Source organism: Dysidea avara, chromosome 2, assembly GCF_963678975.1.
Source record: "Dysidea avara chromosome 2, odDysAvar1.4, whole genome shotgun sequence".
Taxonomy (NCBI): Eukaryota; Metazoa; Porifera; class Demospongiae; order Dictyoceratida; family Dysideidae; genus Dysidea; species Dysidea avara.
In genome coordinates, this window is record NC_089273.1 from 49,286,728 (window position 1) to 49,300,447 (window position 13,720).

Consider the following 13,720-nt stretch of genomic DNA (forward strand, 5'->3'; position numbering starts at 1 on the left):
AACTTCTTCTAGCTGATCTCTCTACAGGGTGATTTGTTTGTAGCTGAATTCTGTATAGGTGATGTGTTTGCAGCTGAGCTCTTTAAATAATGGTTTCTTTGTAGCTGAACTATAACTTCTTCTAGCTGATCTCTCTACATGGTGATTTGTTTGTAGCTGAATTCTGTATAGGTGATTTGTTTGCAGCTGAGCTCTTTAAATAATGGTTTCTTTGTAGCTGAACTCTCTCAAGGTAATTTCTTCTAGCTGATGTCTTTACAGGGTCACCAGTTTGTAGCTGAATTCTCTACATGTTGGTTTCTTTGTAACTTAACTCTCTTCAAGGTAACTTTTTCTAGCTGAACTTTCTACAGGGTGATTTATTTGTATCTGAATTCTGTACAGGTGATTTGTTTGCAGCTGAGCTCTTTAAAGAATGGTTTCTTTGTAGCTGAACTCTCTACAAGGTAACTTCTTCTAGCTGATGTCTCTACAAGGTGACTAGTTTGTAGCTGAGCTCTCTACAGGGTGGTTTCTTTGTAACTGAACTCTCTACAAGGTGACCTCTTCTAGCTGATCTTTCTACAGGGTGATTTGTTTGAAGCTGAACTCTCTACAAGGTAACTTCTTCTAGCTAATCTCTCTACAGGGAGATTTGTTTGTAGCTGAACTCTCTACATGATGGTTTCTTTGTAGCTGAACTCTCTACAAGGTAACTTCTTCTAGCTAATCTCTCTACAGGGAGATTTGTTTGTAGCTGAACTCTCTACATGATGGTTTCTTTGTAGCTGAACTCTCAGCAAGGTAACTTCTTCTATTGATCTCTCCACAGGGCGATTTGTTTGTAGCTGAACTCTCTACATGGTGGTTTCTTTGTAGCTGAACTCTACAAGGTGATTTTTTCTAGCTGAACTATCTCTTTCCATAGTTGCATGAACTCCCTACAAGGTAACTTCTTCTAGCTGATCTCTCTACAGGGTGACTTGTGTGTAGCTGATCTCTATACAGGTTTCCTATTTCTAGCTGATCTCTAGGGCTGGGCGGTTTCTCGGTATTATAGTAATACCGCGGTATTGCAATGAAACGATATCTGTATCGCGTAGATTTCGGTGAAACGATAATATCACGATATCGATATTATTACGATTTTTAGTGTTTGTGACAGCTTATTAAGCCCTTAAGGTTGTTATAATACACCTCAAATAATCACGTGATACTACTGCAAACAAGGACCTAGTACTAGCTAGTCAATTTTTTTTTACAAAGATCGAGATACTCTAATAGAACAGTCAGCTAGGATCGAGATACCCTAATAAAGCAGTCAGCTACTCTAATATAGCAGTCATCTTTAATAACCGCGATAAATAGTAATATCGTGATATATTTCTGCACGATATATCGTGAAGCGAAACTCCAATACCGCCCAGCCCTACTGATCTCTTGAATTCTCTTCAGGGTGACTGCTCTATTAGGGTGACTGCTCTATTAGAGTATCTCGATCTCGCACTTGCTGCACCAAGTTGGATTTCATGTTATAACTCCGTGGCTTTAAGTCTGATTCTTCTACACCATTGATGAGCCTTTCTAAGATTATTACTCCATCTGTATAACGATTTTCAAAGCATTACCCCAAGCCGTTTATCTGGTAGGCGTGGCAAGCAGTGGTTTTTTTTTATTAGCTAATCTCGATTGCGTAATTGTTACACACTGTTGGTTTTTTCGTTGTATCTTCCTGTTTTTTAACTCGATTTCTTTCAAACCACAAAAGGTTTGAGGTTCAATAGTTAACCTATTCACCCACCGATTTTCAGCTTCTTCCCATACGCGGTTTACCCTGTAGGCGTGACAACATATTGATGTTATTTTTCGTGAATAATCGCTCATAACTCTTTGCCTGTTTATCGTATTCCAGCCAAAGTTGGTACCGAGATGCGCCTTTATATCCCCTTCTGTGTGCCAAATTCAAGGCAATCGGATATGGTTTTCGAGTTTTATAGCAGTTTTTGTAAGTGTGCGACAAGAAAAAGAAAAATAAGAAGAAAAAAATGAAGAAACTGAGCCAATTTTTGAAGTCGCATATCTCGGGAACGCGAGAAGCGATTTCGCTCAAATTTGGAATGTAGAGTGCTGCAGTTGGGGGGCATGTCCACAGCAAAAATCGTCTTGTTTCATCAAGGAAGCACAGAGCTACGGAGGTGCGAAAATTGCGTTTTCTTTCTTCCTGTCAATATACTCACAGGTGTTACGCGCCGGCTTCTTGGGCCGTACGACACACTACCGTGTGTCTTGATATATATATATATATATATATATATATATATATATAATGAAAATTCTCCAATAGGCAGAACTGGAACCCACAGGGGGCTGTACTATGACTGATAGGAACAGTGTGGCACTCAAGATCTTCCCTAAACATATAAAATTATATAATATTATTATACACCTGTGGCTGGTGGGCCACTTCCAAAGTAGCTCGTCTGTGTGTGTGTGTGTGTGTCTATGTGTGTGTGTGTGTGTGTGTGTGTGTGTACGTGCGCATGGTGTAGTGTAGTGTAGTGTAAAAAGATATCAGATTGTCATAAAAGCATTAGTTAAATCTGTTAGACAAGTAATGTAAACGACTTACTCTGCGATTAATATAGTCAATGGAGGTTGCTTTATTTTTACTATGTCTAATAATTCCCGCCGCACTGATATTGTGATAGAGTTCATCATGCCAAACTTATGTCGAATCACACTCAAGTGTTTTCAACTGGAGTGCCAGTCTAGTAGCTTGACATTGTCAAACCCAACCTCCTATTAAAATGGAAATTAAACAGGCCTCTGTTTATGGTGTATTTTAATTGAACAGATGTAACAACTGTTAGACACTACCCTAAATAGTGAGATTAACTTGTATCTTTTAATCATATGATTCTATTTTATTCACCCACTAACCTATAAATTAAATCTCGTACACTATATAAAAGTACATATGGTTAACACACGCACATAATAAAACATACCTTTTTAATAATAGCAACCACTTTATTCGTCGCGCTTTTCATCATCGCTTTGATCCCAGTTGAATGATATGAAACAACGGTAGACTAGATACACGTGATTTCACCAGTCACGTGAATATACACAGTACCTTTCCCTCAAGCCACTGACTACAATTTTTTAAAATCCACAAACTCTCATTGGCCACCCTAGCACATTTGCATAGTTACGCTTTGAACAACCGTTTAAGCTGTTTTATTTTGAACTAAGACTCTTACGAGACAAGCACCTTTATATCAAACTACCAAGCTTCGTATCCTCCTGAAGAGGTATAGTGAATAAAAGTTTTATCTTATCGTAAACTTCCTTCCCCTGTTAGCATTCTACAAAGACCACTCGCTTTGTCGAAATAAATCATTTATCGTGTCGCCGCTGGAAACCCCTTGGATAACCCCCTCCTAACCACAAATATTCGCACGCCGCCGCTTAATTCAAGGTATTCTACAAACATAATTTTTATTTCAACACTTTTCAACATACTTTATTTATTTTTTATCACCAGTTCTCCAACTTAAAGTCATCATAGAGACTAGCTACTTTGCCCAAGCCCACTAAAATAAAAACAAATTTGGGTAACATGACAAGGTAAGCAATAAATTTATTTCCACTGACCTTAACATTATACATACAGCTCCATACATACTATTCTTCATTCTTGTGACCTAAGAACATGTCACCTGAGGAAGCTGTCAAAAGCAGAAATGCATTGTGACTAGTATTAAGTTCTTAGTTACCTGACTATTGACAATAATATTGTCAGAGTCTCCTGGAATTCTGAACAACATCAGAGTTCCATCTACCTTCTTCTCTCTCACCAATCACCTCTTAACACATATCTTAACTTACTATAGCATTAAAATTAAACATTTTATTATTTACATTTTTTTCTCTCCACCACATAAGTAGCACTATTGAAGACATGGACAGCAGTCTCTTGGATGTGTCTGCGGATTTCATCAGTGAGACCCCCAAGAAGAAGCCTATGTCCCCAAAGTCTTTTGCCAAGGACGTTGTTGAACGCCTGGCAATAGTAACACCATCAGGTAGAGTCGATGCCGCCGAATTCTTAAGTTCCAAAGCTGGAAATTCATATAACAATGGCAAAATAGCGACCAGCTGCATGAGTGTGCTAATAGTGTATATCAATTATTTTTTACCTTCCTTATTGGTCTAATTGGGTATTTATAATTCATTGTAGAATGTTTGAAAAAAACTAAAATGCTAAAACTAAATGCAGTTCTAGCACACCGTGTGTTTTGCATCAATATTTTACCAATACTGATATTGTCACAGAGTTGTTGACAACAACGATGTTATGGAGTGAACTGACCACAAAGTTTTATATAACCATTTTAATTTAATATGCTGATATTGAATTCAGTTCCTTTACTGTCTGAGTCAGATTAGCACACATTTTGATATAGAGTTTTATTACAAGAACAACGTTGTGCATAACAAGAATGGTTACTGTGGTAGCTGAAACCCAACCATATGTGCCTTCTGCAATGTACTCTAGTAAAGTTAATGTACTCTTTTAAAGTCGATGTATTAATGTACATACGTATGTGCATACAGACTAGGCAACTTACTACATTAACAGAATTGACAGGGGTGTATGCTGAAGTTTGAAAAGGGATTTCCACTACAGCTAAGTGACTGATATTAGAATGCTTATATCATTATTATATTAAAGTATCTCGATCTTCTCATCAAACAACAATGCTACAAGTGTCACTATCATGTGAGAAAGTAGTATTCAAGATAACAGTATATAATGTGTCCTGTACCATTAATCATACATTCCAGATTCTGGAAAGCTGAAGTTTCACTTTCAAATTGGTTTTCTGAAACCCCTGAAAATCCCTTGGGTATGTCCCTAATTGATGATTTAAACTGTTAGCAGCTACTAGCTTTTTGGTGTTTACATATAAATTAGTCATCACGGCTTCCACCTGTGATGTAAAGTAAACATAACCGATTACAAATTTTCTTATGTAGTAGACATCCTTCTCCTTTGCATAAACTGCCTGTGATTATAAACTTAATCATATTGTTGATTAGAAGTCCATAGAGGTGTGAGTATAATTATGATAGTGTCTGATGTAATGAAATTACATCCTATGTGTTATATGTGCATTACTAGCTGAGAAGGATGCAGGGATCACTCCGCCATCCAAATACTATATCTATGCAAAGCATAAAACTTTAGCGCTTGGCGCGCTGCGCGCGCCAAGCGCTAAAGTTTTATGCTTTGCATAGATATAGTATTTGGAAGTTGGAATTAATGAATTCCAATTTGCAAAGTTTATATTTTTAAGTGCTTCCAGCTTTTAATGCGATGGTTACGGTGGTTGCTGTGGCTTATAGGCGATAATTGAAGCCATTGTATACAGACATTACTGTAAGATTTACTCTCTACGATATGGTTTCCTTGTGGCTATTGCTTTAAGGAAGCATGCTAAATGTATTATCTACATTATATATCTATATTATACAGGTAGCCCTTGCTAAAGATCGAACTACCCTAATAGAACAGTCGGTATATTCGTAAATGACCAGTCACTGAGTTTAATGATTTAACTATAACTTGCATGATCTAATTGCAGAAGTGGTCACTAAATGAGGTCTCAGTGTACTGTATAGTAGTGACTCCCTAAAGTAACACCCCACCACCCCCCTTCCAAATGGACATCCCCTTAAAACTACACCATAGAAGCATCTTACAAAATTTTTATCTACAAGCCTCTATATGATCACAACAAGGCTAGAATTTAAACAACACAGTATATGGTCACCGTATTCTGCCTGTGGGATATACCTTCCAGCCCTGCATATATATATTTATAATGCTGAATATTTAGCTTCGGTAACAAAGCCTTACTGTGTTCAATATTAAGATTGCCACTACATTATTTATGCACACGCAGTATGCCTCAGAACTTGTGAATCTTGTATCAACCAGCTAGGAGCAAGATGACCACATCTTTTGATAATCAATTAATGCTTACGCAGCACAATCACAAGTTGACCTCATCTCCTTGGCATTGGTGACTGGTAAGAATAAAGAGACACAGAGAAACCCCACTCCATGTAATGATGTACAGATCAGTTGTGTAAGGTCCACTTGAAATACACTGACAATCAGTCACCCTATTTACCCAATTGCAACAGTCAAGCATGCATAGTATCCTAATAGAACACTCACCATATAGCTATATAAAGAAAGTAAAGAAATTGAAGTAGTATTTTGGTAGTATGTAGGATACAAGTGATAAAAGTTTCTAGTAAAAGCAAGTGATATTCTTGGGACATTCCTTGGACCAAGACAAGTCCGTCACCTCATTTGAACACAGTAACTTATTCATTCCGAATTCTGGGATGAAGACCAGCTTGACTTCCATATCGTACAATGGAGACCAAGAACAATCCAACAGGTCATTCATTTTTTAACATATATTATTATATTAAAGTAGCTACATGTATAAGTTAGGGACTATGACTTTTTATAAACTATTCACGGATGTAATTATCACATTGTATGACCAACTGTTGGTATAATCCATGGACCATACGAACATCCTGAACATCCTTAAATCACTATAGAAGGCAAAATTGTATCTATGAATGTGGCAATGATAAGAGGACTTGAAGAGATAGCTGAATGGGCAGTACAGAACCCCTGCCGAAGTGCTGATGATGACAAATACTTGCTAATCCAACTCTCTCTATTCTATTATTTTGTCTACAATAATTGAACTAGGCTCTGTATAAGTATGGGTCACGGCTACTTTTGAGATGATGAGATATGGATTCGAAGCCTGTTAGGCCTACTAAATTCTAATAAAGATGCAAAGATTAAATGCATTTCTATAATTATTCTTTTTTTATAACCTAATCCCCTGAGTAGTGGGCCCCAAGTGCACAGTGTTCTATTGTTATTTTTATAATACCAATCGTCCATTGTTTTCCCAGTTATTTTTGGTCTAAAAGTAGTTCAGTGTCCCAAGTACAGTTTAGGTTACGTTATGTAGCTAAGGATGTAGAATATTTTGCAGTCAGACCTTCAGTGCTGGCCAATGTAAAGTATACTAACAAACAAATTTTGTTTTCTGGAGGGAGTACACAGAAGGTAGAGCCTGTACAAAGTATTTACCCATAGCCCAGGCGCCTAAGTGAAAATCTTAGAGCTAAATCACTTTAAGTGAAAAGGGACAAATATCTCAGAAGGGGTGTAAAAAAACCAACCAAATCTCCACACCATGCACCCAGAGAATTAATTTGTCTGAAGTACTCTGTATCTTCTGCAATTAGATGCAATTGTAAGGTAATGACAGATGGTAAATCATTACCGTCCATTATATGCTTCCATATATATAGTACACCAGAATTAAAGGCAGACGCGTATAGTCCATAGAAACACACTGGGGTGTGTTGTTTAAGTATGAATGGAACCATGCATGCAGTTTGATAAGAAGCATTGATTCCTAAATAGTTCTAACAACAGGTGATAATTTAGAATGCCATTTAATGTTTACAAGAATGTAGATATCAGCACTTTTATGTAATTTTTTTTCCGGCCCACCATGTATATACAAACCGTGTTAAACTTTACAAGCTCCATGTAATAGTATGCACAATGTAACCAAACTACACTCAACATTTGCAATACTAGTTGTAGGAACTCTGTAATTAGAACATGAACAATGAAAATCATAGATGCACACACATTTGTAAACATATTCATATTGTATGTACTTTCACATGATTCATTGATATGCTCTGTGTCGTTCTTACATGATGCTGCAAGCAGGGTAATGTCGTTCATACACTTGTAATCACAGAACTTAATAAAATGACATTGTTGTGATATTGGACCAGCAATCGTCTTTGAATTATGCATGTACACCTTGCAGTTGGATGTTGGCAGTTCATGATTCCCTCCTTAAAACCCCATATATGGCGGACGTCAAATTTATTAAATCACATGTACAGGGGGTCAATATTTATCTAAAGTTTTTAAAGGTGTGAATAACGTCAATATCACTATTGTATTGTACATATGTATGTATTAATCACACAGCCCTGCATAACCATATTCATGTCATTATAAAGCACACGTACAGTTTCAATTAAGATCACTCCTGCAGGCATTACTATTAAGGCTGTGGGTTGTCACCATCACAATTATAGTATTTCACTATACGTTATGTTCACTATACGTTATGTTCACTATACGTTATATACATACGTTAGTTTGGTACTCCACATATACGTATACTCCATTAAGGTAAATACAGGTATATACTCTCTAATACAACATTCTTACAGATGATGCCACTTTTAATACAATTATCACTAGATGTTAATTTCTGTGACATTCGTTCGGTAACAATCAGTATGTGCATGTGTGTGTGTGTGTGTGAGTGTGTCTTAATACGTCCTTGTGGTCGCAGTTTGTGGAGGAAGAGTAGACATCGCAACTTTTGTGGAGCTACCAATTTGTCACTGCTTCAGGAGGAATCATAGAACTCTGCTATAGCAGTGCACTGTACAGCGGGCAGCTACCAAGTACCAAGTGTCTTAATACGTCCTTGTAACTGCAGACTGCATGCAGTGAGGAATTGCATGGAGGCTTGTTGATCAGATTATGAATCACATCACTCGTGTCACCCTAGCTGAATTAATTCCCACACTTTACTGGCAAATCCATTAGCTGCATGTGTTATTGAGTGTATCATCATTACCCTCTGCATTCCACTTTATGTATGTTATGTTGGTGTGGTTTGTGGTCAAGCTGTTAAAACCCCAAACTTTCCAAAAAAAATTAATTATATGCCTGTGTATACTGTTCTTTAAAATCCATGTATAGTCATGGCATGCTGCTTTAACATACTACTGTACGTTAATGTTGGACAAGTTTTGCATACCCCATTAGCAACAATATTCCCTATAGTGTATAGGCAATATTATGCGTAAATACATATTCTCACATTCACGAAGGTAGTTTTCACTTTAGCTCTTCTAGATCTAAACTAGAGTTTGATATCCAAGGATTTGTCATTTCAAATCACTAGCTATAGCCTCCCCCATAATAGTGAAGATAAACACATTACATAACAGAGTGACAGACATGCACAGATGGATGGTCTGATGTCCATGTAATAAAAAAAAGGGGGCACACACTATAACAAAATATCCCATATATATGTGCCTATACCTTTATTTAATATGCCCCCAACCACTCCAATAAAATCATTCCAATACAATATTTATTTTGTCGCGTTCTACACTGTATATACAATTTGTTATTTTGTCAATGTTGGTGAGTTCACAGCAGGGGTTATGCTTTAGCAGTTAGCTATCAACCGTCAATCAATTCACAACACATTTAAATGTAACTGTGACAATAGCTCATCTCATATTGCTTAAAATCAGTACACACCCTCCACCCACTCCCACAACAGACTTTAGAGTACACCAGCACTGTCTGGTCACCAGACTATCTAAATAATATCCAGAGAAGATCAGCTAGGTTTACTGTTAACTGCTACTAGATATACGAGTGTGTTACAAGCATCTTACAACAGCTAGATTGCATTTGGCCCATTTTATATTGAAGAAGAGATAAGATGAAACTGATAATGTTGTACAGAATCATCCATATACTTGCATATAGTCAGCACAATTTACCATTAAACCATAATAACATCTCTCAACGCCATTCATGCAGATTCATTTAGCCAGCTACCAGGCTATAGACTGATACAAATATTAATATTGATTCTCTCTTTCAACCATTCTTACGTGGAATAGCCAGTTACCAAATCAAGCGGCAATACTGTATCATAAACATCCCTCCCATTTATAAGAACAGTTTAAGTGATAATTAAATTAAATTTGTACTTTTATGCTCAATTCTAAGTCTTGTACAGTAACTTCTCATTATATAAATGAAATTATACACCATAATGTTGTATAGTTGGGAACCCAGAAGTAATAGGATTTATTGTGGAAACTTTGTTATGCTCTTCACCAACATTATTTTGAGGTTTAATCCCTACAACAGAATATTGGTATATCACTTCAAGTGTTTTTTTTATGCAAAAAAAAACTGATAACTAGCCTACTATACAGAGATGGAACCATTTATGCAAGCATCAAACATGCAAAATACAAGTGTCAATAACCATAACATGATATATCTTAGCAACAGATAAATAGAAATGAAGTAAATAAAGTTAACAATAAAATACAATTGCATGTAAAACTCTCTCACAGCTGTGCTGTTAGTTGCATGCTTATATTAATAAAACATAGCAGTCCATCATGGAACATTGTATTGTCACCATTTACAAGTGAATGAAAAATATTGCCAAAGCTTGGCCATTGCTCAGCAAATCGTTCCTTTCTAATGGTTATTAACTCTTGTCTTCCTCTTAAAGGGTCTTGTCCAAACTCATTGAATATAGTTATATGTCCTCCGTTTTCTTCGTACATTCTAACAGCTTCATCTGCTGCTGGAACCAGAGTGTTATCAATTTGCTTGGTCTGATTATTTCGTGCCATCATCACATTCGGGATGCCTTTGTTTGTACCTAAAGTAACGGTGATAAAAATTTCATAAAGTAGCTAGCTATCTATAGTGAAATATACCTGATATGCGATGCTCGTTCCAGGCTGTCACAAACATTGTAGTCCCAACTTGGCTGACGTGTAAAGTGTACCAGGAGACGCAATGTTTAATGTGATCGTCTTCCAGGTTGAAATCGCCATTTTCTTGCATTTCTATTAGAGCGGCCTTTATGGGGTAGTTGACCCTTCCATTGACCTCTACCCATATCCTTTCGATCACATGATTCTATTACAAGACACCAAAGCAAATCAGTATGAACATCACATGAAATGAAACAACAGTTATTGTATGTGTGTCCCACTCTTATATCATTGTTTTAGAATGTCATCTAGTCAGCATTAATATATTGTTTTTTTTTTAATTTGGGGGTTTACCCTGCTTATCCAACTACAATAGCTGCTGCTAAACATCAGTAGTCCACTATAGGTTATTCTTGTTACATCATGATAATGTGACAAATACAATCTCACTTGAGTAGAGGATGTCTGCAGGTGAGGTGGTCCAGAAGGGTTTCGTCTATATCCTGCCAGGTGTTCTTGGATGTACAACATAAGATACCACTCCCTTCCATGGTCAACCCTGATCTGATCCCACATACCATACTGGCATATGGTTTGCCTAAACAATTCAAATGCTAATAATTAAAAGAAATGTGATTCTAACAATACTTCATAGAATTTTAATAATCACTGTTAACGTTATGGATGAATGTGTGGGTAGTAATGCAGTGCTAGTGTAGTTGCTACAAGTAATGAAGTACCTGTACACTGTATCATAAATCACACTGTTGTTTTTAATATATAGGCATAGTGCTAAATGCCACAATTTTCCGGCTAAAGCCATCCACTGCACATATGTGGGTCACACCAAACATAACATTTTTTTCATTTTGGTCGATGTGTAGTTTGTGACCAAAATAATCTGCCCTGTATGTTGTAGGATTTGTCATCCTGGCAGTGGAGTTTGTACGGGCACGGCAGTACACAGGTGAGACATATCTCAATGATTCGCCAACTCTCTTTTCTCCTGTTCTGATTCCCCTTGATGCCAATACCCCTGTAAATGTTCTGCGTCCATACACAGGACCCACCTATATGTATATAACACATAGTATGGTTTTAAATAAATGGTTATATCATGTTGTACCTCACTGACAGCAGCGGCTACGACCTCATCTAACTCAGGTTTTGTCAGCCGGCTTGTTTTGTGAATGTTCCTTTCACGGCAGAACCTATATATAGGATGAACCAATCTAAGGACTATATTACTTTTGTATGCTGATTATTCATAAACATATATGCAAACCCTATATATAGCTACAGTGTACATTGAATGAAGCCTACATTTGGGTCTCTAAAATTTTGCCATGCATTATATAGCAATGTAGCTATACTATTAAATAAACTGGTAGTGAATTGCTACACATATATGATTCTCAGTCTTAAATTACTTAGCCAGTAATAATTGGAATCAGTGCATGTAATAGTTAGACTATTCATGATCATAATAATGGTGATCGTCTGGTCTGGTATACAATATAGTACCTAATGTTTGCGCTTCAATGTGGGGCTAGACTGGTGATATTCACTGTAGAGCATGCATGCATGTATACATACAAGCTACACAAACACATGTGGACAAGTAGGTAAAAAAAAATTACTAGCTACTTACGCGGTAATCTAGCTTGTTAGCCCGTCTCAATCAAACATGATGCAATTAATTATTGTTGAAAACTGAATGCACGGACCCTTTATATAGCTAGTTATATTATCTATAGTTATATACCCATAGCTATTACCTACGTATGCAGCACTAGTGAGCTCTTTTTGCAACTGTAAGTAACTATATATATAATACAGTTCTGACTCTGCAACGGGCTTGCAGCTGTTTGTAGCTATATACAGTAGGTTCATGTACCAAGCTACTTAGCTAGCTATATGTATACAAACCTCTCCAATGAGCGAACACTCAGTCCTTTCCTGCTAGGATATTTGTATTGCAGGTGAAGACTCATACGTTTGTGGGTCCATCGCTCCTTCTCTATTTTCTCCCTTATGAACTCTTCCAACTCATCCAGCAAGCGTATCCCAGCCATGGCTATATATTCGAGGCTATATATTCGAGGCTATATACCTGTAGCTACTTATTTGCATGGTGCCAACCAATTAGCTATTGTTGAACTGCGCCTCTCGCGTCTATACAATGAGTGTAAGCGGCTGGCCCTGAGGCTAACTAAGGCCAATGAAACTTGATTAGCAGTTTCGCGTCACCGCCCACATCCCTTCACTAGCACCCGCATGAAATTTCATTATTGGCAATTTAGATCGAAATACTCTAATAGAGCAGTCACTTTTACTCTAATAAAGAAGTCACTTTATTATAGGCATGCCAGGAGTACTAATATTCTTTTTATTCAAATGAGAAGTGTTATCCATGCAATTTTACAACACTTTAGTGACAATATGAAGGTTTCTGATCTCAGCACACCCTGAGTAGGCAATAATGAATAATGAATAAAAACCTCCCGCCCGCATCAAAATTTCAAAAATCTGAGCGAGAAACTAGTAATCAAGTTTCATTGGCCTAACTATCTGTACATTATAACTAGCGCATCCCCTCTAGTTGAGATTAATTAACAAGCAATGATAGCTAGCTAGATAAGATCTAATCTTCACATAACAATAGAGCTAAGTAGCTAATTGCAGTTAGTATAATTATATTGCTACTGGAGGCCTGCACTGAGCATTTCAATACTTGCTACATCAGTACTGAATCACGTAATCATGCACTGACCTATCAATGTCAACCCCACTCCCACCAAGCCAGTACGGGATATGTGGGGGTTGGGCAGCACAAGTACTTTTTTGTGTCAAATCCCCTTCGTCACATGGTGCATGGGACTATATGTGGGATTTGACCTAATAATTATATAATTCGTCCCAGCTAGGTAGGGGAATTTGACTTTCCACTTCATCAAATCCCCACTATATCCACCCTACTGGGGGTGGGGCTTGACATTTATAGGTGCAACAAATAATACACTTCAATTAGCTTCTTATGTAG

General features: G+C 37.1%; 1 long non-coding RNA gene and 1 pseudogene across 1 annotated transcript; both read right to left on the reverse strand.

The window, feature by feature from the left end:
- Positions 1–3,005: 3,005 nt before the first annotated feature.
- Positions 3,006–4,173, reverse strand: LOC136247539 (uncharacterized). The gene is made up of 3 exons (XR_010697632.1): positions 3,759–4,173; positions 3,637–3,710; positions 3,006–3,575 (listed from the first exon to the last, which is right to left on the reverse strand). It is a non-coding gene; the product is annotated as an uncharacterized lncRNA (long non-coding RNA).
- Positions 4,174–10,169: 5,996 nt separating this feature from the next.
- On the reverse strand, positions 10,170–12,752 carry LOC136248189 (uncharacterized; annotated as a pseudogene).
- Positions 12,753–13,720: the final 968 nt, after the last annotated feature.